The 8,701-nt window shown below is 32.6% G+C and overlaps 1 pseudogene; it reads right to left on the bottom strand.

Annotated features, from left to right (window-relative positions):
- Positions 1–1,716: 1,716 nt before the first annotated feature.
- Positions 1,717–3,487, bottom strand: LOC116110481 (annotated as a pseudogene).
- Positions 3,488–8,701: the final 5,214 nt, after the last annotated feature.

The following is an 8,701-nucleotide window of genomic DNA, read 5'->3' as shown; positions in this document are numbered from 1 at the left end:
ATAAAATGATTATTTAATAAACAACTTCTATATATTCATTTTTTTTAATTAGTTTATCAACGATTTTTAAATTAGAATTTTAAAAGTAAGCTATTATAATCGTAAAGGTGTAAATTGGTTTAATAAGAGATTGAAATTTGTGGCCATTCTCTCGTGTTTTTGAGACAAGTGGCCAGAAAGTTGATAATTTCCTAATATAAAATTAACAAAATCTATTTATCAATCAGACAATAAGTTAGAGAGGATCAAAACACCTTTTTTTATCCTTTCTAGATTCAAAATTGTAAATAACATAAAAAAGTAGGCAAGAAGTATTTTGGAATCTCTCTAATTTTTCCTATCAACCAAACATCTTATAATTCATTATGAACGTTGACAGCAAACTTAACACATGTAAGTCAACAAAAAGTGGTTTGATTCGGAGATTTTAAAGTATATTAAACCTAATGAATTAGGAGTACAATTTCAACTATTCTCTATCAACTTATAGGCAAATAATTGAGTAAAAGAAATGGAGAACCTAAAAATAATGAAAAATTCTGTAAGAGAATATCCACAACCCACATCAGAAATACTTCAAGGATAGGCTTTCATCAAGTAAAAATTGTTTATTGATTAAATTAAGACGTCCAAAACAAAATGAAATCCAATTGACTCTACAAGCCAATGAGAGAACGGAAAGGCAGATATAAATAAATAAATAAAAAATAAAATCCCTTGACAAATGGCTTAAATTCTGCGGACACATATCCAATTTAATTAAATTAATGTTCTTTTCATTGAGTTAATAATCAATTAATATTCCTCACAACATGAACATGAAAATGATGATCCTTTACTTGAAATGAAAAAGATAGGTACTGCATAAAACATCATTCTATAAAATTAAGAAGACTTCAACAAACAACTATTTAATCATAGAGTTGCATCAATTATTGATGTTAAACAAAGAATCAAATAAACCAGTTTATTTTGGATTGTTTAAGAGTTGGACTTCTTGACTGTCGTCTTGTTTTGGATAGAGAGAAATGGGAGATAAATTAGGAAGCCTAGCAGATGAAAGAATTAAAGACGGGACAAATATTGCTATTTTGTTGGCTACATTTTAATAGATTGTATTGCTACTAAATGGTTATTAGATGTTATAAATTTAGAAAAATGGATGTAATTTTTATTAATAGACTATTACTAATTATAATTAATTTCCCATATTTAAGGTTTAATTCATGGAGTGGTGTTATTTAAGCAATTAAACTTTTTTAACAAATAGACTTTTTTTTTTTTTTTTAATTAATGAATAGAGTTAGGAAGAATTAAATTATGCGGATCCAAGGTTGCTCAACAGAAGGGCCCGGCCTAGTTCTCTTTGGATCAATAGCAAGATACCCAAACTGAAAGTCCACAAGTGGAAACCAGGAATAGCTAGCAAACAAAAGCAATGACACAAGGGTATCGGAGGCTTACAGGAACCCAGAAAGAAACCAAGATTCAAATTACAAAGTCAACAACGAAAAAAACAAAACGAAGCTAATTAAAGATATTATATGGTTTTCTTCCTACAACTTTGATCACATTTTGCCATAGCGGTCTTCTTTCCTCTCTATGCGTATGGTGCCTTCTCATCTATGCGTCCAACATAAAAGTTTGCCCCGTCATCTGATCCGCCGTTTCAATGTTTCCGCAATGGCTCCGGGACGTGTCTCTTCAATGTTGATCTCACTCTCTCAACTGGCACAGTTCTTCTGTGCTCCAGCCAGCCCTTGTCTCTTCCACTACGTCAGTGTGCTGAGTGAGCTGCTCTTTATGGCGTCCGCATGGAGCTAAGATGTTTCCCCTGATTCCCTGATAAAAACAATACGGGTGAGAAAATATTGTTTGCGTAAAATTGAAATGAAACCACACAACTGCTAATTCACAAGAACATGTGTGCATTTATATACCTTTCAACTTCATGGTCACGGGCCTTTTGGTCAGCTCCATAGTTGTAATCTTCACCTTTCAGCTTCAATTCTTCCATTTGCTGCCTAGCTGCCTCTTCCGATTCACTCAACTTCTCCTGCATTATATTTTCAACAAAATAAAAAATCAACGCTGAATTAAACAAAATGGAAGTAACTATATATAGTACTCGATTATAACTTCAACTTATACCTTTGTTGCCTCTTTGGTCTCCTGAGCTTCTGTTCAGCCGACTCTTGGTCTCCGAGCCTTCTGCTTAGCCTTTTCAGCCTTGTTTAGCAGACTCTTTAGTCTCTTGAGCCTTTGCTTAGCTGACTCTTTAGTCTCACAGCCTTTGCTTAGCTGATTCTGCAGTCTCTTCAACCTCCTGTTTAGTTCTCTTTTTTACCAGTCAAGTAATCCATTGCTTTTTGGCAGCACCAGCAGCAGAATCCTTGACTCACCCAGCTTACCCACAGTAGTATCCTTCCCTTCTTTTGCTTTCTCAGCAGTATAATGCTCGCACTCCTCAGCCTTTTGCATTGTAGTGTCCTTGGCCTCCTTCGACTTCTCCACTGATAATCTTTATACTCTCAGCCTTCCCCAACGTCTTGTCCTTAGCCTCCTTCGCCTTTCCGCAGTAAAGTCTTTATATTCCCCGGCTTTCCTAACGTCGTGTCCTTAGCTTTTTGCCTTCTCTGCGGTATAATCTTTACTTCTTTCGCCTTTTGTGCTGATAATCTTTATACTCTCCAGCCTTCCCCATAGTTTTATCCTTAGCTTTTGCCTTCTCTGCAGTATAATCTGTATACTCTTCCGCCTTTTCCATTGTCTTGTCTTTCGTTTCCTTGGCTTTCTGTGCAGCATATTTGTGGTCTCCTTTGCCTTATCTGCACTCTCCCACCTTTCCTTAGCCTCTTGCGCATAATCTTCATATTCCTCACCTCTGTCCAGCCTTGTTGGTTGTCTTCCCCCTTCCTCGTGGGTGTAGTCTTATACTCTTTCGCTTTCTCCGCCGCGTTTGACCTCCTCCTGGTTGTCTCCGCAGCCTCATAGCTTCCCAACAACGGCGTCTTTGGCATGCCCGATGTGCCCGTCACAGCCCTCAAAACCGACCCAATCACCCTGGTCTCTCTGTTGCTGCTGCGGTTGATCCGTCGTGGTATCAACCATATAAACTCCCTCTCATATTCTCTTCCTCGGTTCACGTCTCTCAGGTCAGCCGCAGCAATTTTCACTGCCGCCTCGGCTCTCTCTTCCTTTGTTGCCTTGTCGCCATTGCTCTTCACTTGTAAATCACAAAGACAACCAGAAATTACCTAAAACAACCTTTTTTCTCAGAATTTCTTTGTTTTCTTAATGTTCTTGATGGTGCAATGCAGTGAATTATAGAATATATAATGTGCACTCAGATAATATACACGAAGCTTACTTGTTGAATATGACACGCAGAGAAGAGATACTTGAGGAGCGGTTGCCACGTTTGACGGTGAGATGTGAAGGACAAGTGGCGAGCATGAAGAAGGAAGGTGACACGTAGATTTAACATGGAAGCCTGGGAAGTGAAGTAAAGCGGTGGATGGATGGTAGATTACATGTCCTGACTAGAGAAGTTTAATGGGAACTTTTGAGCTGTGGTTAACTTACAACGTGTATAGACGTGGCTAGATTACACACGTTACCTAGGTTACAGTGAACTGGATAATTTTTGTTCTGTTTATCTTGATCACATGAAGATTTGCAGTATAGTTTAGAACTTTAGATAAGATACTTACCAATTACTTCAACAATTAATAAATTGAATCAATTGATTAATTAATACTGTATATCACTATATAAAAATAATTAAGACTCAAATCATTTTCATGTATGTGGTATCATATGCCTAATAAAAAGTCCCATTATTCTTTTTTCATTTTTATTTGGTTCCATGCATTTATTTTATAATACTTTCATCCCATCAAAATTTTTCTTTTAACTATATGTATTACAACATGTTTGAGTATAAAAAGTTCTATAAATTTTAATATTTCTATAGTAACTTTATGTATTATTTAAATTGATTGTATGTTATTAAATTTATCCTTATATATACTCTATGGTCGCCACTAAAATAAATCTTTCATATTCAAAAATAAGTTTGGATAATATATATTATTTCTTATATATAGCATGGTTATGGTTAGTATATTGTCATATTTTGTTATATATAGTTAGGTTAATAGCAAAAAAAAAAAAAAAAAAAAAAAAAAAAAAAAAAACCTTTCTTAGTATAATAAATGCCTATGTTAATTCATGGATAAAAATGATTAGTTTTTTATGAAAGAAAAAGGCAATAGCCATTCTGCCACATCGGTAAGCCAAGTTACTTACGATTCTTTGAACATGACTATTCATTTGATGCCTCATTCCTCATTCCAATCCTTTGTACTAAAAGACAAAACCATTTTCATAATTAATGGTTTATACCCAAATCCAACATTAATTCCGATTATAAATGATAAGTTGCAAGAAAGATAAAATGTTGAAACATGGGGGTAGGTGGTATCTATGTGTCATGTGATTATAATAAAAGAAATTAAGAATAGTCAAAACTTACATGATTTTGATCCAATCCAGGATTGTTTCTTCATCAAGCCACATGCTGACGCATCTCTTGTATTCTGTCTCTTATATATATTTTCCTGTTTCACAGTTTAACAACTCAACTTAAACACTTACTATTATATATTATTTAATTTTACACAATAACTCTTCATGGATCATCATAAAAAGCCACCTCATCGTGCCTAAATTTCATTTTCTTTTAAATTCTCACGGAAACTTCTAACAAAATCATTTAATTCATGGTAAAAACACTTTATACTAACGGTGTGTTTGGTTAGGGGTCTGAGAAAATTACTCTTATAATCTATCTTTTATTACAAGTATTATGTTTTGCTTGTCAAGTAATAAGAAATTATGATAATCTTTCATTACCAGTGGTTGTTACTGTTGGTAATATAAAGGATAATCATATTACTTTCTCAACAATTGTTTTTAAAATTTACGGGGTAATCTACTATTCATACCAATTTTACCTTTAATTAAAAAACACTTCGAACACAAATGTCCTCATATATCTACCAAATAATAATTAGCCCTTTTATGCAAATGACTTCTATAACCTAATAAATTAATTTTTTGGACATAAATGCCTTAACTATTTATATGAATACCAGCCAAAATTATTTAGTCACTAAAGACGACTGATGGCCGCCAGCTATCACCAACAATCTCCGAAACGACACATGACCGGTTGGATCTCGCCAGCCATGCATCGATATGGCTGTTAATGGTCAAATCTATTATGGTAGTTTCTGATCGGATCCATGGTCATTAACAACCAGAATAAATCTGTACGTTTTCGGTCAGATCCACGACCATTAGCGACCACATATCTGGTCGTTAACGGCTTTGGATTTAGTCAAAAAATGGTCAAATCCACGATCATTTGGCTGTTTTCGGCCTTCGATTTGACCGACAATATCCATATCAACGCTCGACCAACCAGATTCGGCTGTTCTAGCGACAACCAATGGTCGACAATCATCTGTAGTAGCTAGGAATATTTTGTTTAATTTAAAATTTTATTGTTAGAGTGTTTTAGCTAAATTCTCAAATGTAGGGGGTTAAAAGTAATCTATCTAAATAATAATAATAATATTATTATTATTATGGGCAATCCTAAAAAAAGGTCTGCCCATTATATTTTATTCATCCTAACTAAATATTTTAATTATTTATACCCACCAATTTAACTAAACATATTGATATAATACTCCCCCATAATCTTCAAGATAATCTATCTCACCAGTAATCTTACATTTTCAGTAATAAAATATTTCCCGAACCAAACGCACCCTAAAATATTTTATGATAAAGTATATATTGATTGCTAAATATTCTATAAAATCAATAATTTATTTTCTCTTTTCTTAATAAAAGTTTACAATGTAAATATTATAAGGGGTTTGGATTTATGTAGTTAAATTAGTAATATTAATTTCTTAAAATGTGGAGGTTGTATTTAAATGATAAATTTGGCTTTAAAATCAATTGATTTACCTATTATATCATTAATAAAACAACAAAATGTATATTCTCTAATATGTAATATAAAATCATATTACACTCGATACCTAGCATCTAACAATGTAATTTAATAAACTGATTAAAGTATGTTAAATCACTCTGAGCTATGCTAAACTTACTTGTTTAATACATTCTAACTATTTGTTTCAATAAAGACAATTAAGTTAACTCAAGTGGGTTTTTTTGTTTTAAAGCAAAATCTTAGGCTCCGTTTGTTTTGTTATTCCTATCCATATTCCAAAATACTTGTTTGTTTTATTATTTGAGAAATACAATTCTATTTTTTAATTACTTTTAAACCCCTTAAGTTTATTAATTTAATAAAACACCCCTTGTAAAAAAGTTTAAAAATTAACAAAAACACCCCCACCCACCCATAGCTGCCAAATTGTCGGAATCTCACAACAACGTAGAAATGATTGGAAATGGTCGGTAATTCACCGATATGACATTTTCTGGTCAAATCTACACTGGATCCGGCCGAAAAAGGCCAAATCTAACCGTCACTGACAGCAAAGAAATGGCCATCGTTGACCGGAAACGATAGCCAAATTTGGCCTTTTGCGGCCATCGAAGGCTAGATTTGACCGTAGATCTGACCTTTTTCGACCAGATCAGTGTTGGATCTGGCCGGAAAAGATCATATCGACGCACGACCGGCCAGATCCGACCAGTCTATATTGTAAAGCCATTTTTCAGCCAGATTTCGGTGGTGGTGGTAGCCAGAATCTGGCACTGTGGATGGGTGGGAGTGTTTTTATCATTTTACAAATTTTTTATAAATTGGGGTGTTTAGTTAAATTAGCAAATCTAAGGGGTTTTTTTGTGAATTTTTAAATCTTGCCTCATAATATTTACCCTACTCAACTACCGAATATTATTCCCAAAATCCTATCTAAAATAATAAAACAAACGGACCCTTAATATTTTAGGAATCAAAATTAGTGATATATACACCAAACATTTTAACAATTTCAAAATTAAAAACGACGTGTCGATACGCATGGGGAGGGTCAAACTCATGGAGGGGTGGTCTACTGGTCCTTATACATTACTGATATTTAAAAAAAAAAAAAGAAAAAAAAAAAAAGGTATTTCCACTCAAATTAGGTTTCCATAGAGGGAATATTTTCGGTATAATGGAACCCGCGTGATAGCCTAATCAATTGTTGTGATGTAGACAATCTTTCTAATAATAAAATAAATTATTGATTTTTGTGTAAGGGTTTCATCTCTAGCATCATTACTTATTTGCGTACCAAAATCCTTCAGATTTTTGCCAATTTTTGTTTCTTTCCGTTTTTAAAATAAATAAACTACACCTCAATGTTTACAAACACCAAAAGCATCTTCTTCAATCATTGCTTCATTTCAACCACAAAAAAGAAAAGGAATATATAATCAATTTGCTTCATATATGGTGGTACACCACTTACACACCAGCCGTGAGCGAAATTATATTTTCGGTATCATTGCGACAATTTGGTAAGATTTAATAGCGTTACATTGCAACGAAACAAAAGTTTTGATTAAAACTTTTTTAACTTTACATAACAAAATGACGTATCGTTTAACCAAACTGCACCGTTGAATAAATAACTGGTTGATGATGATTACATTAATGTCTATGTTATCTAATTGCCAACATGTTGTTGGCAACAACAAATAAGCTAGTTTTCATTCTTTCTTTTTATTATTATTTCTAATACTTTTATTATTTTATTAATTTGAATTAAAAAAAAAAAAAATTCTAAAGCTTAAGTTTGTTTAAGTGTATTTTTGTAATTCACTCTTGTAAAAACAATATTTGATATTCGAAATTTTAAAAAACCTATTTTTGGAATCCTTTTATAAAATAGATTATTTAATAAACAACTTCTTATATATTCATTTTTTTTAATTAGTTTATCGAACGATTTTTAAATTAGAATTTTAAAAGTAAGCTATTATAATCGTAAAGGTGTAAATTGGTTTAATAAGAGATTGAAATTTGTGGCCATTCTCTCGTTGTTTTTGAGACAAGTGGCCAGAAAGTTGATAATTTCTCTAATATAAAATTAACAAAATCTATTTATCAATCAGACAATAAGTTAGAGAGGATCAAAACTACCTTTTATTTTATCCTTTCTAGATTCCAGTAAATTGTAAATAACATAAAAAAGTAGGCAAGAAGTATTTTGGAATCTCTCTAATTTTCCTATCAACCAAACATCTTATAATTCATTATGAACGTTGACAGCAAACTTAACACATGTAAGTCAACAAAAAGTGGTTTGATCTTCGAAGATTTTAAAGTATATCTAAAGCCTAATGAATTAGGAGTACAATTTCAACTTATTTCTCTATCAACCTATAGGCAAATAATTGAGAAAAGAAATTGGAGAACCTAAAAATAATGAAAAATTCTGGATAAGAGAATATCCCACAACCCACATCAGAAATACTTCAAGGATAGGCTTTCATGGAAGTAAAAATTGTTTATTTGATTAAATTAAGACGTCCAAAACAAAATTGAAATCCAATTGACTCTACAAGCCAATGAGAGAACGGAAAGGCAGATATAAATAAATAAATAAAAAATAAAATCCCTTGACAAATGGCTTAAATTCTGCGGACACATATCCAATTT

This window comes from Pistacia vera, unplaced genomic scaffold, assembly GCF_008641045.1.
Source record: "Pistacia vera cultivar Batoury unplaced genomic scaffold, PisVer_v2 Contig603, whole genome shotgun sequence".
Lineage (NCBI taxonomy): Eukaryota > Viridiplantae > Streptophyta > Magnoliopsida > Sapindales > Anacardiaceae > Pistacia > Pistacia vera.
This window is presented reverse-complemented; position numbering and strand designations above follow the sequence as displayed.